Genomic DNA, 25,561 nt, shown 5'->3' on the forward strand with positions numbered 1-25,561 from the left:
TATAATAGAATTATTGTTATTGTTATTTTATTTTACTTTATTGGTTTATTAAATAGGAACCGGCCACATTTATGAACATTGTTGCATAAAAAATACACCCATGTAAATATGCCAGAATTATTACCAATAAAATGCTTTCTCCCCCATTTCACTTACACAGGGGCACTTGACAGGGCTGCTCTTTGTCACTGCTTTTTGCTTTGGTAATTGAACCACTTGCTCAATCCATTCGATCCAATCCTCAGATACATTTATACAATACTAACAATACAACAAGTAAAATTTCATTATATACAGATCTTATTTTGCTTTTCAGAACCAGATTTGAATTTTCTATCCTAGCTATCCTGGACACCATCTCTCATTTTGGCTCATTCCCTGGTTACAGAATTAATTAGTCTAAGAATGGATTAATGCCAATCAAACTCCAGGACCCCTCTGCATTGCAAAATAATCCTTTTAAAATTACATACAATAAATTCACTTACTTTCGGGCAACACGGTGGTGCAGTGGTTAGCACTCGTGCCTCACAGCAAGAAGGTCCTGGGTTCGATTCCAACACCAGTCGACGGGGGGTGGGACCTTTCTGTGTGGAGTTTGCATGTTCTCCCTGTGTCTGCGTGGGTTCTCTCCGGGTACTCCGGCTTCCTCCCACCATCCAAAGACATGCACTGATAGGTTAATTGGTTAATCTAAATTGCCCATATGCCTGTCTCTATATGTCAGCCCTGTGATGAACTGGCGACTTGTCCAGGGTGTACCCCGCCTTCGCCCCTATGTAGCTGGGATAGGCTCCAAGTGACCCCCGTGACCCTAGTGAGGATAAAGCGGGTTCAGAAAATGAATGAATGAAAAAAAATTCACTTACCTAAGTATAGAAGTGTCTAAAGATTTTCAGTTACTCTACGAAGCCAACCCCCCCCCCCATGGCAAAGTTGCAAACTAACATTCAATTCTGGAGGTCTCGTTAGCGAGTAGAATCATTGCAATAAAAATGATATTCCTCCCCAAACTGAATTCTTCACCTATAAAAATCTTTCAGAATCTTTTTTTTTTTTTTTTAATAATCTTTTTATTCTGTCACATTTTCAGTACACACATCCTCTCAGCAAAGGTATATGTCCAACTTTCCAGAATTCCAAAAACAAAACAAAACTATCAACAAAAAAACTTAAACTAAAAAAGACATTTTTTTTAAAAAAAGGGAGAAAAATAGTAACCCCCCCACCCCTGACCAGTTCACATTCATTTAAAGCTATACCTACTGATGTGGCATTTCTCACAGCACTTAGTAAAAGTTTGAACATGAACAACCTGCCTCCCTCCAGAGCCCTGCCCGCTCCCCCCTGCCTGAGCTCTGATGCACCCCTCTTCTCACCTGATGCGCGTGGTGGAAGCGGAGGTCCGGTCCGCTTTGGCGTGCCCACGGACCCCTCCCTCAGTAATCTGACACATCATCCACCTGCTGCGGCTCCTGTTTCATCAGTAGACCCTGTATTTAAGGGTCTGTGCAGTGCTGGGTCAGTGGGTCACTCATCACCTGGGAGATGAGGTGCCCAGGTGATGGACGTGCGCACTGTGAACGTGCGGCCTCTGCGAATTTTCTGTAGACAGTTGAGGCTTCATAGTCCATACATTTATGATCCTACATAATCCTACACTGTGTGACACCAAGTACATGTGTGTGTATATGAGTCCTGACCTTTGTGCAGACCAGTCTGTGGAGTTTGGTCCACCAGACTTCCGGACTTTTATCTCCATCCTTCATTCACCGGACTCCTGTTTGTTCCGCTTAGTTGTTGTTTCTGTTAATAAATCCATTTTTCCCTTCATGTCCATTTCAGTCCTATCAATTCACATCCTTAAACAGGAGACTGTGATCAGTGACAGGAGCAGCAGCGCGAGTGAAGTGTCAGATTCAGAGGTACCCATATCAGATGGAGGGACAGCGATAATGGATGCTGGACATCCGTAATGGATGATTGACAGGAGGCTCAGCCAGGTTTGGCCAATTATTTCATTCAGACTGAATAAAATGGTTGGTCACAATTTTATGAGAAATATGAGCAATATATGAGAATTAAACATTTTTGAGTTTCAATACCTGGTGGATTTCTTTTACATTTTAGTTTGACACACACTTATTAGGAGCATTTTAAGATGACAAAAGAAAAGTGTAAAAATGCCACATCATGCGGTATAGCTATAACCATTGTGACAGCCCCTGCTTAGGTGTCTGAGTATGTGCATGGCTGTGGCGTCATTCTGTGTTCTCTCCTGAGGTGATCAGCTGAGGCATCACAGTGATTGGGAGCACCTGGGCCTGGTGTTCCAAAGGACCATAAAAGTGCCATATCCGGCGTGGCGTGCTCTCTCTCTTCTCTTCTCTTCTCTTCTCTTCTCTTCTCTTCTCTTCTCTTCTCTTCTCTTCTCTTCTCTTCTCTTCTCTTCTCTTCTCTCTCTTCTCTTCTCTTCTCTCTCTTCTCTCTCTCCCCCCCTACCGACACCTTTTGTTTGCTTTATCTTCTGTTTCTTTCAGCCACACAACTTTACACTTATACTATCTGCACATCCACATGCACACTACTGATATTACTGACCTACACATTTCATATTTACTTGTATATGTCAGGGTAGAGACTGCGATCTGGTAGGATCGGCGATTCTACCAGTAGAGACTCCGATCGTAGTCTCTACCAGTAGAAACTCCGATCAGAGTCTTTACTGGTAGAAACTCCAATCCGAACCCTAACCCTAACCCTAACCCCTAACCCTAACCCTAACCCTTCTACTGGCAGGATTGGAGTTTCTACCAGTAGAGACTCTGATCGGAGTTTCTACCGGTAGAGACAACGATCGGAGTCTCTACTGGTAGAATCGCCGATCCTACCAGATCGCAGTCTCTACCCTTACATATATTTTGATTATCCTGCTTTATACTTTAATAAATATTTTGGATTATTTTAGCACTGTGCATTTCTCCCATCTTTTTGTCATGGCCTAGAGCCGGGTTATGACACCCTCCCACAGTCTTTGACTGGCAGCAATGACCCCCGCGGTTCTGTATATTCCCGCACTGTCCCTCTGTCTATGTGGAGTCAGTCAGACCCCTCCTCCAGTTTCCCAACTTTTTTTTTGGATACTAACCGCTTTTCCACTGTCTTCGTCTATCAAGCCTAACTTTGAGTAAGAAAAAAAAAAGAAATAAAAAAGAAAAAAAGAAAAGCTCTCCCGCTGCCCCTCGTCAGGGTCGGTCCTACCCTTCAGGATCCCAACTTTGTGTATGAACCGCAATCCGACTGCCCTCATGGGGTCAAAAGGGACCCTCTCAGGATCCAGCGTTGAGTATAAAAAACCACATCTCCCCGCTGTCCTTAGTCAGTGTCGGTCGGACCCTCAGGATCCCAACATTGCATGTAAACCGCTCTTCCACGGTCTTTGCTTTACATTGTGGATTTCTTGGGTTAATACCACTGTCCAGTGAAAATTTTATGTCAATGGTCCAATCAGAAATGCCTTTACTGATTAAAAATGTTAAGGTGTTCAATACTTCTTATGTTGAATGAAAGAAATGTGTCTGAAAAGATCCTTTCACCAATTTTGTAGCACATCACCACCCAGACGGGTGAAGGAAAACTATACGAAAGGCCTTGTGCCCTTATATCAGTGACCCCTACTATAAGAGTGGAAATGTGAGTTACATTCATACAATGGTTTTGGTAAATGCTAATTATTTTGAAATATTTTTTAAAAATTTAATGCTATCCAGCAAAAATATGTGAAAGAGTCTGGTCCACCAGGGTCTAAATCAGGGGATTGAAACAATATTTTTTTAGGGCTCTGAGATTCAAAAATGAAATGCCATGTTTATAACCACAGCTGATTTTTCATCAAATGTTACAGTGATATCTACTGTAGATCATGCATCATATCTAAACTAATTATGTATGTGTGCATCTTTTCAGACTGAAACAAACATTCAAGAAAATCTGGATGGCATCATTACCAGCACTCAGCCCTATCTGCTGGCAGTTGGAGCTAAGAAGAATGTGATCCACCAGTTCTTCATCATTCTTGACAAGAACGCCATTCCCTGCAGGTCAGCCTCTTCCCTTTGTGCTTTTGATGAACTGTTTTAAAACACATTTGTATGTGTTTGGCACATCATACAACACCATGCTCCACACATGTATGTCTTTCTTCAGACCACTGTGTACAACATTGACATAGCCAAAATGAAAGAGAACCCTCGTGTAGCTGAAGTTCGGGCAAGATCGCTTCATTAGTACTTGTTTCATTAATACTTCTACCTCATTGTAGTATATTGATACTATAACTGCTTAGCTAGACCCTGCTATTTTATTTGTGGTTAAACAGAGCCATCTAGTGGCGATTTAGTTATGCAGTAATGCCCGGATTTTTGCCAGTGTGTTGTCGGTCTGAGAGTTGCAAGAAAACTGTGCAGACGTATTGAAGTTGGTCTCCGTCTTCTTAGCTGTTGTGGATATATTAACAGTGTAAGATTAGTCCAAATATATTACACTCATGAAATGTTTTGTTTGTAAAGCTGAGCTGGATAGTTCAAATAGGCTTGTCAGGCATATATATGGTTCATGGTTATTTGACAGGAAAAAGCCTTCTTCTAAGGTGTGTTGAGACTGGATGCAGCAGAGTTTTTGGTACATTTTCTGGTATTAGGAAACATTTAAACATCCAACACAAAGACGGAATTGGCCAGCAGGTTAGCATTTAAGCAGGGATGAAAATGAGGTTACTTGTAATGTCGATGAAACAGCTGTAACATCAGAACCATTAACAACCAAAAAAGAGCACCTTAGATATGTGTGCTTCTGCTGTGGCACAGCTCAAGACAGGGGAGAAGGAATGACCATTTACCTCAAACATTTAATTACTGATCACCATCGACTCTTCAAGCAATTATTTCCTGCTGTCAATCTCTTACCAAAGCATCACTTTTTTAATACATTACCCACATAGCATCCAAAATATTGGTTCAGTTCTGCATGTGGTGTATGCGCTATGAGGCCAAGCATCATTTCTTAGAGTCAACTGTTATGGAAATGTTCAACTGATAACCCACACACAAAGAGGCGGAGAGAAAGTTAGAGTTAAAATAAATAAATGCATTTATTGAGAAGTCAGTCACAGAGAAACTCTGTAAGTGAAGTCTGATTAAACAAGAGAAAACTAAAGATTATATAGAACCAAATCCAACCCCCTCAAACTATGATGTCATTCCTTACGTACATCGTACCACCCCATACTACTCCTTCTCTGCTCCGTGAAGAGGTCATGATGACCTCTCCACTCTAACCTTGCTTGGATCCAATCTGGAGTGCAGGCGCCATTCTCTATCTACACATTCAGACATTTAGGTGTTTGGGTTTTAACTCAAGGCAAGAACTCCGTTCCTGGGTTGGGGGTGTTACAGAGTGGTAAACATCACACATAATGAATAATGACTCAGCATTAAAAGAAGATGTACTAACAGTATAAATATAAAGAGTATAAAATATAAAAAGTAAATTTTTCCACCACATTTCCTCCCTTTTGATTATTCAACCGAATCAATCATGCAAAAACATAAAATTTACGTACGAGTATCAATAAATGATTATAAATGATTATCAACCCAAAGACAACCTAATTAAGCCATATTTCTCCAGATATTCTCCAGATAAATTATATGTAGCCAAATTTCCAGACTTTGTGTCTTTTTTCTTTTTAGATCAGGTTTGACATTGGAGGACAAATAGCAAAATACTATGAAAAAATACTATAAACATCCACCATGATCTATCTGCTTTTGGACATCAGTCAGAACAGTAATTTCCAGCTTCACAATTTTTGTTCATTTGACAGGATACACGTTGCTTTCTTCATACACCATCAAATCATCATCAAGATCATCTAAGTCATCAAAATCATAATTATCATCATCATCATCATCATCAATCACTTCATGCTATACCATACTAAAAGTACCAATCACACTGCTAATCATTGAACGTATTATTGGAATGATGCAACAGGATAATCCGAGGAGTAATACAAACACACCAAAATCACAGCAATAATTTTCATCAACATTGCCTTCCATCCCCCAAACAGCAGCCAGCCCCCAAAAATCCCAGCCTGTTGTCGTGTATGCAGTGTTTCCTCATGTAGGACTCGTCTAGGGTGATCAAACTGATTGTGGAAACATCAGGTACATAGGTACAACACTGGTCGCCAATAAGATGACAGACACCTCCCTTTTCAGCCAATAGGAGATCTAAAGCTGCCCTATTCTGTAATGCGACAGTGCGGAGAGCTTTCATCTCACTGGTCATAAACCCCTGTTCAACAGACGCAGTGAGATTCTCTAGCTCCACAGAAAGTTCTTCTATGTACCAAGCTAAACAATCAGGGCCGTACATGGGAATAATACTGATTACAAACTTATGGCCACCTGAAATCTGATCCCGTTTTACACGGGTGTGAGGCGGTGACATAACTGGGCTGATGGTCAATTTGGAGGTAGCTGGAACCAAATAAGAGAGGTGACATGTACCTGCCCATCATGCTGGGAAATACAAATAAGAGTGTTGACCACACGTCCACACCATATCTGTAGGACAGCCATACCATAATCAGAAGGAGTTAGAGCTACGGTGGCATTATATGTGGTAGTAACATTAAAAATAAAATAAAATAAAAAGATGAGGTCTTAGCATCATAATGTGTCAGTGGGGGATGGTGTACCTAGTAATGTTAGCCGTGAGATTGTAAAGGACTATAACTGGAGAAAAGTCAATTTATCAGCCCTTTTTTCACAATTTGCTAACCCACATGCTACTTGAGAGTAATGTTACACCCAGATGGTGTCCCAAATTATACCGTGTGTGTTCTGTGACTGGGGAATGAAGAAAAACTGTGGAGTGAAAAAAAAGATTAGACAGATCTCTGAGCCGAAAAACAACATTTTTCTGTACCAGAGTTAATAATAGTGTCTCTAGAGAAATTTCTTGGATTTCTGAAGGAAGGTCACGTTGGGTCTCAACCCCAGCAGGGGTACGCCGTGACAGACGGCCACTGTCCATTTTATCATTGTCAATAGTGTGTGATTGATCGAGAGAGGATAAGAAGCGAACAGAGTATCTTCATGTGAGCTGTGTGACATCACAACTACACACTAGCATGACTGATTAGTGACAACGTCGTGTCAGATCACGTGTCACTCGCCACCATGTGTTATCGCTAGTTGTGGTGATCAATGAGGTTGAGGTCACGTCCGTGACGTCCCCGAAGCTCCTCTGACCCTAGCTGTCCTCCGACAGACCAGGGCGCAAACAGGAAGTGATGCGGTGGTGAAGATCAGATACCTGATAGAATGTGTCCATGTACCACATGTACAGGCACAGGAGGGTGATGCAGATGACAGCTGACCCTTTGATCACCTCCATCGTCGTCGAATCAGTGCATGTGTGGGGCAGGGGGTCTTCAGTCACTCGCCAGTGACCAAGCAAAGGATAAGTGTATATGAGACGTCACTGGGGTCGTTACCACCGCAAGGTTTTCAACCAGTGAGTCTTGTGAGTGTGGGTGCGTGATACAGCTGTGTCCAGCTCCGGTGTCCAGTCGTCCAGTCTACGCTGTCGATCGATGCTCCGGCCCGTCCTCGGCTGCAGCCAGTTGGCGGTTCTCCCAGAAACCGCTTACAGTGGATCGCATGGATCCACATGGCACGTTCAGCAACCTTGACCACTGTGTGCGTCGTCAGGAGCACCTGGAAAGGGCCTCGCCACCTGCGCTGTTTCCAGTGCTTTCGTCTGAAGTCCCGAACCAGGATCCAATCCCCCGGCCTGCAGCGGATGAAGCAGCCCTCTGCAGGAACGGTAGTGCTGATTCACCAGTACCTGTACTTGAGATAGTTCAGAGGAGAGTTTCCTACACTAAGACAACATGTCATGCTCCAACAATGATGTCAACCCGGTTGGTTGGGGCCTGGAGACCTGTATATGGGGTCTCCAAACATAATCTCAAAAGGACTCAGCCCACTTCGACTCCTACGTCTCATTCTCATTTGCATGAGAACCAGAGGTAGGGCCTTGACCCAGTTAAGACCTGTTTCCTCACAACATTTAGCCAGTTTTGATTTTAGGGTGCTATTTTCCCTTTCAATAGCCCCCCCTTTGTGGATGGTATGCACAGTGTGTTTTGAGGTCAAAACCTAGCATTTCCCCTAACTCAGTTAGTGCTGTGGTTCACAAAGTGGGACCCATCGTCTGATGAGATCCTCTTTGGGATCCCCCAACAAAACAAAACAAAATTTCAGTTACCCAAAGCCTTAGCCACTGCAGAGCTGTCTGCATGCTTTGCAGGAAAACATTATCTAACATTCCTCCCTTAGACACATGATCTACGCCATGTGTCAGCTTAGCAAACCAGGGGAAGAAATGTTTGGGCCGACAAGGTCGTCCATCAGCTGCCTCAAGTGAAACAAAAGACACAAGCCTGTGAAGAAGGACAACAAAGGAGAAGGTCATCAACATACTGTAAAGGAAGCAACACCTGGTGGGAGGTCAAGGTGGGCCAGCGAGTCGGCCAAAATCGAATTGTAAATGGTTGGGGCCTCGCAATACCCCTGAGACATGCGCGTCCATGTGTACATTTTGTTTCTGAACTGAAACGCGAACCAATATTGGCTATCTGCATGCACGGGAACAGATGTGAACGCGTTCGAAAGGTCAATGACAGAAAAGTGAGATGCAGACGGCGGAATTTGTGATAAAATCGTGTGTGGATTTGGGACCGTGGGTATGCGTGGAACCACGGCTTTGTTTACCGCCTGTAGGTCTTGAATAAACCTCCATGTGTCTGGGTCAGGAGGGTTCGCACTTTTTTCCACAGGAAAAATTGGGGTCCTGACCGGTGAATCAGGACATGGAACTATAATTCCCACATTCAAATAAGCTTCGAACTCGGACTGTTTTTGACATGGCCTGTAATCAGACCGCGGGGTAATGATGACCGGTGGGCAGTTTCGGACGAGACCCACATCATGTGGACCAGTAGCCCAGACACCAGGTGGGATATCAGCCAGTTTGGGTGGCACGGAGACGGGTGAGAGGCCTGTGGGAGATGTAGACATACAGGTGAGCGCTTCATCATTTAACAACTGTACAGTTTTCTGACAGTGAAACACTGATATCATGCTCTGTCTGTATACCCCCAGTCGGGGAGCGAACATGATGGCCGGGTCAGAGGTGGGACACAAATCTGACACCTGCAAGGCCTTTTCCACAAATGGGCCCACGTCTTTCCAATCTGCATGGCATGGTTTGGAAAGAGCAACATGCGTGGTGCAGCACCAAGCCTGTAAAAAGAATGTTGATTATCAGTCAGTGACACAGACAATGCACAAAAAAATATGAATCCCAAAACATGTAACCAGTTGTGAGCTTATCAGACTCTGTGTGAAAAACTTTTCCTCATATGTGGGGTCAGGGCCTCCAGGACTGAAACGAGAAGCACACTATAAATCATTTGGGGGTGAGACATAAGCGCCAGGCTGAAGTCTGCTGTCACTTAGCCATTTTTCTGTAATTTGGGGGGAACAGACTTTCCAGTGGTATACAGAATCTGGTAACCCAGCAGCATACGTAACCATTGTGTGTGCGTACACACAATGTGAGTGGAGATCTGTGCCTGCGACTGTGTTTTGTTGAGTTATCGTTAACCCCTCTGGACCCGATTCAAGTTTTACCCCCAATTTGCACATCAAATCCCGCCCACACAAATTAATGGGACAGACGGGTGCGAGTAAAAAAGAATGTTAGAAAGTACATTCTTGTGAACACATGTCACGGAACAGTAAAGCTCTCTCTGTCCTGTTTACCACCAGCCAACACAGAAATAATAGTTTTTCCACTCAACTTTAGTGTAGGTGTTAAGTCTACATGTCTGATCACAGAGTATGTAGCTCCACTATCTACTAAAAACAATAACTTAAACCTGCTTATAGTAAGATCAACCACAGGGAGCTTCTGATAGGAGTCAGTACACAGCTGAGCGTGTGTTGTGTGTGTGTCACCTCCTCCTCCTTGGGCAGTGCAGCAGAAGCTGTAGTGGGTGTGGAATCCGTGTCTGGAGACCCGCCCTCCAGGGCCGCGAGCCAATCCCCTGCCCCGTTCCCTACCACGTGGCTGTCTCCGCCCCGCCTTCTCTGTGGGCAGTCCCTTTTCCCATGTCCTGGTTGGCCACAGAGGTGGCCCACCCCTCCACATGTCACGGACCACCCCTTTCCGGGTGTAGGTGGGCCTCGAGTGTTCTCCGGTCCCCGCCCACGCCTGTTCCCCGGGGGGGGGTCGGGCGGACCAGTCCGGAGTGTCTGATGAAAGTGACCCCTGCCCTGCGTCTGGAATCTTCCACTGTCTCATCAGGCCTGTTTCAGGTTTGTCCATGCAGACAGACGCCTCAGGTGGGAAAAAACGTCCGGCAGAGGCTAGGGGTCATCTGTGCAGCCAGAAGCCGCCTGAGTTCGGACCCGGTGGGTCTGTGTTCATTGCAGAAAGTCCCTCGGATGGATCAGGTAGATGTTTCAGTGAATGTCCATGCCCTGAACACCACAACAGGACCGTCTGGTCCGCTGACTTCCACCATGGGCATTTGTGCAGCTGTGCCAGAAGTCAGTCCTCCCCCCTGCCTGCAGCATCAGCAGCGGGGGTGGAGTCGGGTTGTGTGGAGTCCGGCTCCGGTGGTGGAGAAGGCCGGGGGTCAGCAGACCTGGGGGCCTGCTGGGGGCCCGTTGACGTTTGGCCGGTTCTGGAATTACGGCCTGAGTGTTCCGGGAGGGGGGGCGGGTTTCTCGCGGGCGTCTTTGTGGGCAGGCGTCCAGACCCGGACACCAACTTCGCTGCCCTGCACAGAAACACAAGGGGGGGCATATGGTATATGGTAAAGTGGCGGAGCTCAAGCTCCTTGACAATCGAAAATATAACTGTTAATCTGTATAATCTGTTTTATATCTGTTTTTATAACCAGCAGCATAATTTACCAGATCTTACAGACGTAGCACAGACGTCGCACAAAATACAAGGGAAGTATAAAGTTATGAATGAAAAGAAGTGGTTTAAATATTCTAACAAATTAGGCATAAAGGGAAAAACACAGCTAGATGGTGTCATCTACGGTTACACATGCCTCAGTTTGTTTTTGCTTCATTCACCCACATCTCAAAACATTTGTTACAAGGTTCCTATTGTTTAAATTCCCTGACCTTGTTTTTTTCTCTCTTGCCTCCCTTTAACTCATTCAGTTTTTGCACACCCAAAGTTGGCGTTTTAGAAAAATACCCATGTTTACCCAATAATCAGCACATTCAAGCACAATTTCCCCATATTTTCTTTTTACCCATGGGTTTTGGAATAGGGCCTCTCTGTCCACACCCCCGTCACTGTGCCCCGGCCGGTTTCCCATTTTTACACTTAGAACGTCTTCGAAGTGGTTTTGTTCCTTGGCGAACAAATACTAAAAAACCCTGATTTTCTTTTCAGTTGTCAGCGAAAAAATCACCTAAAACGCTTTCAAGTTTGTTATAACTTTACTCTACTGTATTTACATACAGTAGCAACCTTATACGATTTTCTTTTTGGTTGAAGGCAGGCGAAAAAATCTCCCAAAAACGCCTGTACTCTATTGCATTTGCATACACTAGCAACCTTATACGATTTTCTTTTTGGTTGAAGGCGAAAAATCTCCCAAAAACGCCTGTACTCTATTGTATTTGCATACAATAGCAACCCTATACGATTTTCTTTTGGTTGAAGGCGAAAAAATCTCACAAAAACGCCTGTACTCTATTGTATTTGCATACAATAGCAACCCGACTCAGGTCTATATATACATATATATATATACATATATATATATATATATATATATATATATATATATATATATATATATATATATATATATATTATATACCTATTCTTTATATATATATAACCCGAATCGCACGCCACTATTGTTTCAGTGACGTGCCCAGTGACGTGAGTTTGGAACACAGAGAGTAAAAGGCCCAACACCCCAAACTGTAACTTTCTCACCGTGTGTGGCGTTGAACTCAGTTCCGATTCCAGTGGTGAGACGGGCGGGGCTCGGGGCCGGTCCCCCGTCTGCGGTGTCGTTTTACCACGGGGCTACAGCCGCTTTTTGGCCCGTAGGATGATCAGTCCACCAACCTCCGTCCCCGCCCGACAGCACCATGGAACCCTGCCGACAACGCCAATTTGTTATGGAAATGTTCAACTGATAACCCACACACAAAGAGGCGGAGAGAAAGTTAGAGTTAAATAAATAAATGCATTTATTGAGAAGTCAGTCACAGAGAAACTCTGTAAGTGAAGTCTGATTAAACAAGAGAAACTAAAGATTATATAGAACCAAATCCAACCCCCTCAAACTATGATGTCATTCCTTACGTACATCGTACCACCCCATACTACTCCTTCTCTGCTCCGTGAAGAGGTCATGATGACCTCTCCACTCTAACCTTGCTTGGATCCAATCTGGAGTGCAGGCGCCATTCTCTATCTACACATTCAGACATTTAGGTGTTTGGGTTTTAACTCAAGGCAAGAACTCCGTTCCTGGGTTGGGGGTGTTACAGAGTGGTAAACATCACACATAATGAATAATGACTCAGCATTAAAAGAAGATGTACTAACAGTATAAAATATAAAGAGTATAAAATATAAAAGTAAATTTTTCCACCACACAACTAAAAAACTTCAAAAGCATCCCCCTGACCTTAGCCAAAAAGCACCAAAGTTATATGGCAATTTGTTTGGAGGTGTTCAGTAAAGAAAGACTAACTTTAGGGCCAGGCAAGATGGTGTTAATCTCTGATCTTATGGATGGTCCAGATATTGCTGCCAAATAAGGAACTGTTTCATGAACTAGTATCTTTTCTGCTAAATGGATAAAATATCATCAATTCACCACCATGAATTTGTTATTTGCATTGCTGTAAGTTTTTTGCAAAGTAAGGCAATTGTTATAATAGATGACAATATATTGTTTTGTGGATGGCTTATGGAAACGCTGTATTTTGATGATCACTTTCCTGCATTAGGCTGCACCCAGGGAAACTTGTGAAGGTTTTAGAAATAAATGAAGTGTTTTTTTTAAGCCATTTGACGTTCAGATGAAATACAGCTAGGGATGTAAACAATTAATCAACTATCGATTAATTGTCGATAAGAATTTGCTCAATTAAATTATTAATTGTCGGTTAATTGCCCTTTTCTGCCCGTCCACACCTGTCCAAAGGCTGCTGCTTTATCTGCACTGCAACGCCACGGTTGGGATAGCCGGTCATCGAACCGGATCATGGCGTTGATGAGTTAGAATGGCTTTAGGGACATGATGGAGCGAAACACAGACCGGCCATCTGTGGGAGCAGTACACCCCCGCATAAATGCACGCACAATGAGGGGTCAGTATCAGATTGGAATGTTTTCCCTGGAGGTTGGTCTAGTCCACAGTCAGTGAGACAGAAGTTAAAAACATCCTCCAGGCTCCTGATCTGGGCCACAGGTATGCCGAACATTATGTCCTGCAATCACCCCAGTGGCCATGGGGAAAAGCGGGGGGGGTGGGGGGTGACTTATTATACATATGTATAATATATAATAGTCCAGGACAAACGTCCTGCCCCCTCAAATTAAAGTTTGCGAAGCTTCAAGAAGTAGGGAAAAGATAAATTAACAAAAACTTTCACTTTCACTCCTACAGGAACACGGAATGCACTGCCATGTACCCCCATAGTATTATAAGTAGGATGGAAGTGACGCACGTGCACAGTTACCATCCAACACGCACGCATCCCCTGGCCAAACTGCGCGCGTGCAGCCAAGTAACCCCACCGACGAAACGCACGCACGTGCACCCACTGCACCCACTGACGAATCACGAAACACTGACTGTTTCCAATGGTACAATAAATCAATCACTGAGGAATATGACATGCTTTTTTCATGAGGTATATAAACAATATTTAGCTTTTATTCTTATAGACCATATTGAAAGAGAAATTCAGGTTCTCAGGAAAATTGCCGCTGATCAGTTAATTGTTAATCGATCAATAAGGTCAACCAACTAATGATTAATGGATTAATCGATAATTTGCATCCCTAAATACAGCACAATGGATTCCTCGGTATACATTGTGCCATATTGTCATTTCATGGAGACTTGAAGTTTTATTTTGTATTCACGATATGCCAAGGTTGTGAGATGAAATGAAGTTGAAAATAGAGGATGTACTTTGTGATGCCAATAACAGTGTATACAATTTCATTTTACTCTAAGAGACTTATTTTAACAAATTGTAATGTGTTTTATTGACACGATGTGGTGTTCCATAAAGCTTGGGTTACACTCCAAAGGAATTAAAATTAAACAAATATGGTGTAAATCTAACACTTGTCAAAGTCATCCGGACTCTATGTTAAATTTAGTTTGACTCTAATACAGTGTTAGTTATCATAGGAACTGACTCTTTAACAGAGTTGATCTGTCACTGTAACAGAGTGTTATGGGAAAAAATATTACTCTACTAATTCGTCCATAATAATGAAGGATAAGATCAAACGTTCAGTGTCAAAGAAATCACTTTATTTGGAGCTCCATAGAAAGAGATACCCCTCAGACAAAGACTGAGACGGTCTGAACCCAAAAATACAAATCACCTGTAGTCTTCTGTCTCCCATGAGAAAATTATGATGTGTGGAAAGTGTTTGGTTAGTGTCAGGAACTTAGAGATAAGACCCCTGGGAGAAATGTGGGTTTGGCCTTCTACTGTGGACACAGCACAAAAGAGGTCCAAACTGCTCTAGAATACACAGTGACATGAATATATCTGAAATAGAGTTAGAAGCCTATATGACATATGAAATATATATGAATATACAGTACAGGCCAAAAGTTTGGACACACCTTCTCATTCTTCGCATTTTCTTTATTTTCATGACTATTACATTGTAGATTCTCACTGAAGGCATCAAAACTATGAATGAACACATGTGGAATTATGTACTTAACAAAAAAGTGTGAAATAACTGAAAACATCTCTTATATTCTAGTTTCTTCAAAGTAGCCACCCTTAGCTCTGATGACTGCCTTGCACACCCTTGGCATTCTCTTGATGAGCATCAAGAGGTAGTCACCTGAAATGGTTTTCACTTCATAGCTGTGCCTTGTCAGGGTTACTTAGTGGAATTTCTTGCCTTATTGATGGGGTTGGGACCATCAGTTGTGTTGTGCAGAAGTCAGGTTGATGCACAGCTGACAGCCCTATTGGACAACTGTTAGAATGCATATTATGGCGAGAACCAATCAGCTAAGTAAAGACAAACGAGTGGCCTTCATTTCTTAAGAAATGAAGGTCAGTCAGTCTAGAAAATTCAAAAACTTTGAATGTGTCCCCAAGTGCAGTCGCAAAAACCATCAAGCGCTCCAACGAAACTGGCTCACATGAAGACCGCCCCAGGAAAGGAAGACCAAGACTCACCTCTGATGCTGAAGATAAGTTCATCTGAGTCACCAGCCTCAGAAACTGCAAATTAACAGCAGCTCAGATTAGAGACCAGATGAATACCACACAGAGCTCTAGCAGCAGACACATCTCTACAACAACTGCTAAGAGGAGACTGCGTGAATCAGGCCTTCATGGTCAAATAGCTGCTAGGAAACCACTGCTCAGGAGAGGCAACAAACAGAAGAGATTTATTTGGGCCAAGAAACCCAAGGAATGGACATTAGACCAGTGGAAATCTGTGCTTTGGTCTGATGAGTCCAAATTTGAGATCTTTGATCCAACCGCCGTGTCTTTGTGCGACGCAGAAAAGGTGAACGGATGGATGCTACATGCCTGGTTCCCACCGTGAAGCATGGAGGGGGAGGTGTGATGGTGTGGGGGTGCTTGCTGGTGACGCTGTTGGGGATTTATTCAAGATTGAAGGCAACCTGAATCAGCATGGCTACCACAGCATCCTGAAGTGACATGCCATTCCATCCGGTTTGCGTTTAGTTGGACCATCATTTATGTTTCAACAGGACAATGACCCCCAAACACACCTCCAGGCTGTGTGAGGGATATTTGACCAAGAAGGAGAGTGATGGAGTGCTGCGCCAGATGACCTGGCCTCCACAGTCACTGGACCTGAACCCAATCGAGATGGTTTGGGGTGAGCTGGACCGCAGAGTGAAGGCAAAAGGGCCAACAAGTGCTAAGCATCTCTGGGAACTTCTTCAAGACTGTTAGGAAACCATTTCAGGTGACTACCTCTTGAAGCTCATCAAGAGAATGCCAAGAGTGTGCAAAACAGTCATCAGAGCTAAGGGTGGCTACTTTGAAGAAACTAGAATATAAGAGATGTTTTCAGTTATTTCACACTTTTTTGTTAAGTACATAATTCCACATGTGTTCATTCATAGTTTTGATGCCTTCAGTGAGAATCTACAATGTAAATAGTCATGAAAATAAAGAAAATGCGAAGAATGAGAAGGTGTGTCCAAACTTTTGGCCTGTACTGCATATGGATATAAGTAATATTTCCATTACATACTCCCCCCTTTTGATCATGCATTGATCACTAAGAATAAACCATAACAAAAAGACCAATCACACACACCCATCCCTACACCCCCGTCAAGGTTTAAATAGAGATTTCCTAAACCATCATAGAGGAATGCTTTGTTTTCCCAGAGGACAGACTCTTAAGTAATCATCAAGCAAATGTATAGAAAACAGAGAGATTTTCATATTCATACGTTAACAGGTTTACCAAGTACCAAGATAAACAGGCTCATCATCTGGAAAAAAAAAATGTTCAAGGAAAATCTGAAATAGACAGTATCTGCAAACATGTCTGTGCACTTTCTGTGTTTCTCTGGGGTGCCCAATTTGACAGAGGTCATCGTACATATGGACAGGAAAAGGGACCTAAAGGTAAACTAAATCTCCAACGGGACCGAAGTGCAACATGAGTTTGGAGTCGGTGAGGTTCACCGGAAAGGATCTGAAATATAATGTGTGTTCAATTTGTTTGGACTTTGTCTCATTAGGTAAAATTATAAAAATGGGCGCTTTTAATGTTAAAAGACGCTTTCATTTTGAAGGCGGTAGGAAGTAAAAAGACGTTTATACTGGTTGCTTCTGGATGAAGAAACATAGCCTCATCTTAAACCAATCTCTTGTGTTTTGAACCGAGTTGGAAACCAAATTATTATAATCAGTGAGCTCAACTAGACCTTTGTGACTGCCATTAAAAACCAACAGATCTTGACAAGTGTAGTCTGATCTAGTTCAAAGGAATGACTTGAAGTTCTGTATATCAAGAAAAATAATTAGGGCTGGAAGGACTAATTGACCAATGACATAAACAATCAAAATTAATATGTCTATCGACAGGTCTAGCGACATTATACATTCTAGTATAAAGTAAAGTTACATAACTCTTGATTATTTATTTATTGTGTGTTTAAACTTTGTCAGACTCTGTAACTGTTAATCTGAAAATGCACTTTTGTTTAACCCATAAAGACCCAGTAGTATTATTGCCCCAGTTCCCAAATAAATGTTTCTCTCCATTCAACTTTTCTCAAGTGATGTAGCAGCTTTAACTGTCATATTATCCTCTATATTGTGCATCTTCACCATAAATCATGTATTTTCCTATTTTTAATTTAAATCTTCATGAATCTCCATAGTAAATTCAAAGGTTATTGTATCTAAACAGAGAAAACTGAAGAGAAAAAAAACATAAACAACTGAACATAAACCCAGTGTTCCCATCTACTGTCATTGATCCAACTCAATGGGCCCCGCTGGTGACCCAATGCTGCTGAAGATGAAAATGTTTCCACGGTAACCACGGAGTATCCGAACACCCAAATATGGTCTGATATCTGATGATCATGTAAAGATGAAGAACTGTATTTTATCATTAATAGGATTAGTGGATCAGCAGGTGTTAAACAGTTTAGATTAGTAGATGCTTTTGATCACTGGTTGTTGTCTGGGGCTGTATGAGGAAAGGGGGAAAACTAATTTCATTGCTGCTGCAATATGTTTTGAAGTTTGAATAATGAATTGAATATTTGTTCAACAAACTGTAAGAATTCAAATTGTTGTGCAATAAGTGTTCCCATTAAAGGAAAGAAAATGTATTTAATCACTGGAATAAACATAAGTAAGAGCCAGTTCTGCTTTTACCCACTGCACCTATAGTTGAAAAAGCACAAGGACTGTCAGTGTTTATGTTATTTGTGTGCAACACTGAGTCACATTATAATTTACTTTGAGAAGTCTTCAGAGTTTGTCTTTAGTAGGCCTGTATGTGAAGGTTAGCAACATTGTCAAAAGCTGTAAGAGTTCTTTTGCAATAACTGCAGTAAATTTGAATGTCAGCGAAAACTTTCAAACCTGTAGGTTATGTACAATTTGCACATTTTTGTGGGAGTTCTGTTGTAGGCCTCATATTATAGCACTCTACTGGATATTGTCACTGTTAAAAACGGTTAAAAAGACTCATTTCATAACTTTATTTGAATAGTAAAGTTAACTCATTTTCAGACTTCAGATCAAATGTTATTGGAATATGTTAAGTCTCAAAGGGATAGAATGTTAAAGTAATACCTTTGTTTTTTATTTCCTTCTTAGATCTTATGGTGCGTTCAGAGCAAAGGTTTAAGAATTACAGTGTTGTAATATAAAGATTTTCACAGATTTTCATTTTTCAGTTCAGTTCTGTTATTAATTAGTGATTAGAAAGTTCATAATTGAATTGCATTTAAAAAGGTGTTAAATGATTGTAATATAATATGTGCTTTATAATTTGCATGCTCATGGCATTTTAGTTACTTCATGTCAATGTATAGACAAGTTGCTAAGGCTAAATATCAGACCTTGTAGCTTTAAGATGCTCAGGTGAGCTGGGGGGTGCTACGAGCCTGGGGGGTATGTGACATTAGAGCCCAGAGGAGCTCACAGTTTTTTCTGGCTGTGTTTGGACTGTGTGTTTAAGTTCATATGTATTTTATTCTCTATTTATTGTAGTTTGTTAAATAAATCTGAGAAGACGAACTTTAGTAGAGGAAACCCTTTTTACAACAGGAGTTAGTGACAGATGACCTGTGTTGAGGAAGACTGACCCAATTCTCTTGTTGTGGTTTCCTATGTGTTGTCTTCACTACTGTAGTGGCATTCTTAGAAGTAGGAGTAAGGGCACAAGAAAGATGGAAGTACTCTGAAAATAGACAGGAGAACAAGGCACCACAGGATGCTCTGAGGTCACTGAATCCAGGCCCCCTGAACGGAGGCCGTGGTCTAGGTCTATATCATAATTAACACTTAATATTTACGTTGAACCTTACGGAATATAAGGATATCTTTTACAACAACAACAACAAGAAGAGACAAGAAAATGATCAGTACAGTCAGGGACGCTGCTTGAGATGGTTGTTTGGGGTGTGATGACCATCAGCTGAGTCCAGGCCCTTTCTTCAGTTGAGGACGTAGAAGGAGTGATGTCTGTGAACTGTCTGTCAGAGTTCATGAACACAGGCCTAAACATGTCCTGTGCAGTGGTTGTGTGATGTGAACCATGTGACCCATGAGCAGCGCTAGGCTTGCACTCAGGGTTGTTTTAGCTGTATGTATGAAAGCAGAAAGTGAGAGGACGTTCTTGATCTTGTTCAGGGGTCGCTCCCACATAGGAATGTCATCAGCTTCAGAGGTGGAACAGAGCGTTTTAATTCACCATCTGTTCGTTGGTGGTTTTGGTTTTACCACTGATGTCAGCCACTTCTCGTCCTTGTCTACCTCATTGAGTGTTGACATGGGTCATGAACCTTTTAGGTGGCTGATGCAGAGATGACCTTTTTGCAGTGACTGAGGTGAACCCTGGTGGCTTGTTGGGCCTTCTGAAGTCTGTGACCAGCATGAAGTCACCTGGTTGAAGGCTGTGAAGTGGACCTGAGGCTGGAATGGACAGGTCCACAGCTACCTGTTGACAAATCTTTTTGAGGATGGGAGCGAAAGCAGCACAACAAGAGAGCATATCATGTTCGAAATAAGAAGTAGGAAAGGGTTTGGAAATTCGGAGCAGAATCTCAAATGAGGAGATGAGGCAAAGGGGACTATGTCTGTCACAGGTTCGCATGCATGCGCATGTGCACCCTACAGAGCACCAGTGTGGGTTTAGTGCTTTAGGTCCCCCCTTTTGACCCCTTGGGACACACCCAAGGGTCATGTCACCAACAGCTTTTTCAGACTGACCTGTTAGGAGGAAAAAGAACATTTGGAGAAACGAGAGAGAGTTAAGAGAGGAGGGGCTGTGAGCGGTGTGTGAGTGGAGTGTGTATGAGAGTGAGACTGAGAAGAAGGGAGAGAGGAGTGAGAGGAAGAGAAAGGAGGAGTGAGAGGCGTTCTTCACGGCCTTTGCCTCTTCTGAAAGACACGGGATCTGTAGAGGAAGTTCATCATGTCATTGTAATGTTTATACCCAAAACACAATTAGTCACATCTAAGCAGGGTGTCACAGTCATAAAAAACAAACGTTAAGTAAGAAAATGTGAAAAAATACACTCCTATAAACAATTAGGCCCATCAACATCTTTACACTGCCACAACAAAATTCAGATTCACATGCTCTCCTATACTGTATCCTTTAGTTTATAGGTGCTCTATTAAATATAATTACACCCAAAGCACTATTCTACAGTGAGATCAAAACCATAAAGCATCAATCTGGCAACTCTGAATATCACCTCAAGTCTGAGCCAGCACCCAAAATCCACACAAACATTGTACTGGTACCATACGCACACAACAAGAACATGAAAGCCACAAAACATACAACACAAACATTTATAAACACATATCACAGACATGACACAACATAACAGAGCTCTGAAAAAGCAACAATTTCACTCAAGGGGACTGCTTTCTCCAATTTCCCTCCTAGCAAAAATGAGTGAACATACAGTTTAATACCATTGATGGTTTCTTGTCCAAGAAGATAAAACATTTTAGGGATAATCAGATTTTAGGGGCAATAGGGTTGGAGGGCAACTATTAATTTTAATCAGACATACATTGTACCTATGTACTTGATGCAGTTGTATGCAGAATGACCACCAAGGATGTCATGTATCTATTAATGTGTACTGTGTAATGTAATGTGTGTAATGTATTTGAATGAAACCTGTTTTTTGTTTGTTTGTTTTTTTCTTTTTTTCTCTGGCACAGATATAAAGGACAAATGGAAACTGATGGTGAGGGCTGCCAGTCAGTGATCAAAAAGGCTTGGGACGCTGTGGGACCTAAGTCCTATTAACTCTGTGAATGAGGACGCACAAGAGACATGTGAGGAGTTGATTTTGTGAACAGTGGTTGAATTGAGGGTGGTTGAATTGTTGTTGAAACATGAGAGGTACAATGTAACCATAAGATCTCTGGCCAGGAGATTTTTCTTTTTTTTTTTTTTTTTTCATTATTATTATTAAGGGTGGCATGCCGTTGAAAACAAAAATCAATGTGTAAAAAAAAAATGTCTAACAGTGAGCACAACATTGGTTTGGTGAAATACATTTTGACTGGTTCACCACTGGCTATTGTAGAAAGGATGGGTTTGTCAGATAATGTTCGTCAAAGTAAAATCCCCTTTTCCCAATATAACTAAACTTGTAGTTTCTAAATCTACCAAGAAGTTGTTTACCAAAAAAACCCCCTAAAGATATCATTGACAACTGTTTAAAACATGTGAGTGTGTGTGCTTGGCATAGATGTGTGACGTCAGTATAGGCAGCTGATGTGCAGATGCAGAATGTGGGTTAGTAAGCATGTGTATGACTTCTGCTCCAGGGGAGGGGGAGGAGAGGAGAGAGGGAGAGAGAGGTGCAGGTGTAGGTGTCTCACAGCCTAGTTGGTTTGGAACCCTTGTTGCCTGTATCCTCCAGGTCATTGCTGCCAGCGACCAAACACTGTTGTCTGTTGTATCTGTCTCGTCCACATCTCCTCATCTTGGCCTTGGCCACCTTTGCCTTGATGTTTTTTGGTGACCATGGACGATGAACCAAAACTGGACCATCCGCACCAGAGACTTCCACCACCAGACATGAGACACCACTGATGTCTTCATATTCACAGTCTGGTGGATTCAGATCAAACAGTCTTTTTCAGATTAGAACCAGTCACAGTCTCACCCCAGCTGCTTTTTCCTTTGGCTCTGAGTTTGTTGCTGATGTTGACAGTTGCTCTGGCATGACGCTGTTGAGGTAGATGAACAGGGGGAGGAGGAGAGCTGCATGCTCAGGGGGACGGACAATGGCTTCCTGCTGCCGGTAGTCTGTGGGTGTGCCATTGGCTGTAGTCGACGCAGGCAGGTGTGGTCATCTTCAGGGAGGAACTTCAGAGCTGTGAGGTTGGGGTATAGAGAGGAGTGGAGAAAGGGAGGAGGAGAACGGGGGTGGAGCAAAAGTTGACGCACTAGATGCAGTTTCCTGTGTGTGACAAAGAGCAATCTGTTTGCGTTAGACAAAGTTTTCAAATTTAGTTTACAAACATTGTTTTCTGTCCCTAATCTCTGCTCCTTCTACCCACTTCCGCAAACCTTCAACTGGTCCTCAAAATCTCTCAGTTCTGCCTTTTTTTTTTTTTTCTTAGATCATTCACCTTTTTTAGGCCTTTTCTATTTACACTTTCTTTAAATTTCAGCAATGTTTTGTAAAGACAAGGTACCTTCAGAAGGAAAGCCATCATGTTCAATCCATTCAGAAACCCATTTGAAAACATCTAGCCCATATTTAGTATTACTCATGCATTTGAATCTTGGCCCGTCACAATCCGGTGGCGGGACTTAAAATTTGCATTTCTCATCTAACAATAACACAAAAACGCGAATTTCTTAAACTATTTATTAATGTCTCCATTGGAACATTAATCTTCCAGACACGACGATCTGGGCCGCAAAAACTTTAAAATGACGAAATTGTCAAATCCGGTGCTTTACCAGGCATTGGGTGTCCCCAACTTACATTACGTCGCTGCGTAACTACAACACAATAATTAATTCCCTACAATAAAGAAATTAATCAGTCAGGATCGACTTTGACCGACAACAAGATTCACAATGTCATGAGCTTTACCCCCACAAAATTATCAACCATAGAATAATAAGTAAGAAAATTTGAAAAAACAAGTAGAAAATCGAGCTCTTTTTTTGTTTCTGGTCCAATTGTTTCAGCTGATTTTGATTCAAAGAACCCCCCTTAAGAAAGCCAAATGGCTTGTCCAGACCGTCAGACACTGAACGCTTTCAGAACCATATTTTCTAGTCATGTCCTCTACCAAAGGCCCTGTCGGAACCTGTACGCCTTTGCTTTGCTTATTGCCCATAGCCAAATCCTGGTTTGGTTGGTTTGACTAGTCCCGGCGACCCTCCGTAGGAAGATCCCACAGATGCTATCCGACACGACCGCATGGTTGGGCACAAAACAAAGGACACTGAACAAGTAACCAGTTAACCTCCCCACCAAGGCCCTAGTGAGTGCTCAATTGCTAAATAGGTTAAGGGTTAGTTGTTATGTCAACCGGTTGACTGCGTTCCAAACGCTTTACCCTTTTATCGATTAAATCAGCCTAACCATGAAACGCTGTGACGCCGCACTGCCCCGTTTCCTGATTTAACGATATTGAACACAGGCGTCCCTGTGCCTATCACACTTCGTTTCTAAGGTACAAGTGGATTAAAAACCCCGTGGACCTGACCATGTCAAGTCTGACTTTAATACCAGACTTCTTTACCACAGGCCCCTAATGACAGTCAGCCCCAGTAGACAGACATGACATTTAATTTAATTAAATTTAATTTTTATGGGTTTTTTTTGTTTTTGTTTTTTGTTTTTTTTTCAATCCGATTAATAAGCAAATGCTTCAAAATATATCTCACTCACTCTCTCTCTCTCTCCAATTTGGTGTCAGAAGTGGGATAGCTGAAGATCCGCCATGTGACACTCGAAGGTGTCGGACAGGTTAGCCACCAAGAATCCACCATCTAGGGGTTCTCCTCTACCTCACTGAAAATCTTAAGAGACAAGAGGGTCTGACACCTGGAGTGAAACTGGTTGACTTCATGTCTATTCAACAAACTCAATGCTCTACTTCCTCGTCTGAAGGGTGAAGTATTATTTTTTCCATAACAAGAGTAAATTATGAACTCTCATTATGATGAGATTTACACTCCACAGAGTTATTTAACCTGTAGTGTTAACTCTAAATGACACTATACGGTGTACACAAGTGTTAATTATTTACTCTGTGTAGAGTTAGTTTTACTCTATGATTTTAACACTCTTGTTTAACACTGATCTGGATAAGGACCAAATACACTCTAGAATAGAGCTAAATTCAACTCTATTAGTGTTAATTTGACACAGCAAAATTTACTGTGCATGCAATATCAGAACATTTATTTCCATCATTTTTTAACACATAACGTGGCCTGACCAGGCCTGACCAACTGAAGCAAACCCAGATTGTAACACTGCCCCCTCAGGCTTGTACTGTAGTGCCTACAGTAGGCATAAGAGGTAATCACTTTGTCTGCCTCTCATTGCTGTGGAACAGGGTCAGTCTCGACTCATCACACCACATGACCTTTTTCCATGGAAACAGTCCAATATCTATGAAACCGTTCGTTGTTTAAATAACGAGAAGCCTCTCACTGCATTAGTTTGGGTTAAAGAACTTGTTGCAGCTGAAACATGTAAATCACAGCTAGGGACGGGAATCGTTAAGAATTTAACGATTCCAATTCCATTATCGATTTTGCTTATCGATCCGATTCCTTATCGATTCTCTTATCAATTCCCATTGGGTGAGGGAATAAAAGAGTACAAACGGGTGTGTTTACATTAACTGTCTTTTATATTTCCATCTCTGCACAGAAAATATAACATTTACAGTATGTACAAGTAATAATAACAGATGACACTGGGCCCGGTTCGGGGGAGTGGGGGGCGGGGTCGGCAGCATGCAGTGAAAGTGAAACTAAAGACGCATTACTAATTCCTCTATTGCCACATTTCTACTATGTGGAACCAGTTCGACTCGGCTCGGCTTGTCTCCCATTGTTGTGCACCTCATTTCCTTTCCCCTACCTTCGGAAATTTGTGCTTGGGTACGATGTTGGTTGCCCGCACTGGAATCAGAACTGGGCCCGGCGTTCACTCTGCTGCTACATTCACAAGCACCGCTAAGTAGCGTATCAAATACGTGACATTCCTGTAAATGAGTCACATGCTGTGGACAAATGTTTGAGCAGATTGGAGGGATTCCACCCTTTTGAAGACATGGAAGCTTAGCAAGTGTTTCAAGTAAGTGGACCTGGTGTCGTCTTTTTATACCGTTTCTGCCTCAACGCCAAGTTGGCTGCGTTCTGACCAAAACAATGAAGTGTATGCGTGACGTCATTGCGCATGCGCAAC

The 25,561-nt window shown here is 42.3% G+C and overlaps 1 long non-coding RNA gene across 1 annotated transcript; it reads left to right on the forward strand.

The window, feature by feature from the left end:
- The first annotated feature begins 529 nt into the window (after positions 1 to 529).
- On the forward strand, positions 530 to 23,762 carry LOC115430094 (uncharacterized). The gene is made up of 3 exons (XR_003936870.1): positions 530 to 541; positions 6,866 to 6,871; positions 23,654 to 23,762. It is a non-coding gene; the product is annotated as an uncharacterized LOC115430094 (long non-coding RNA).
- Positions 23,763 to 25,561: the final 1,799 nt, after the last annotated feature.

The sequence above is a fragment of the Sphaeramia orbicularis genome, chromosome 12, assembly GCF_902148855.1.
Source record: "Sphaeramia orbicularis chromosome 12, fSphaOr1.1, whole genome shotgun sequence".
Taxonomy (NCBI): domain Eukaryota; kingdom Metazoa; phylum Chordata; class Actinopteri; order Kurtiformes; family Apogonidae; genus Sphaeramia; species Sphaeramia orbicularis.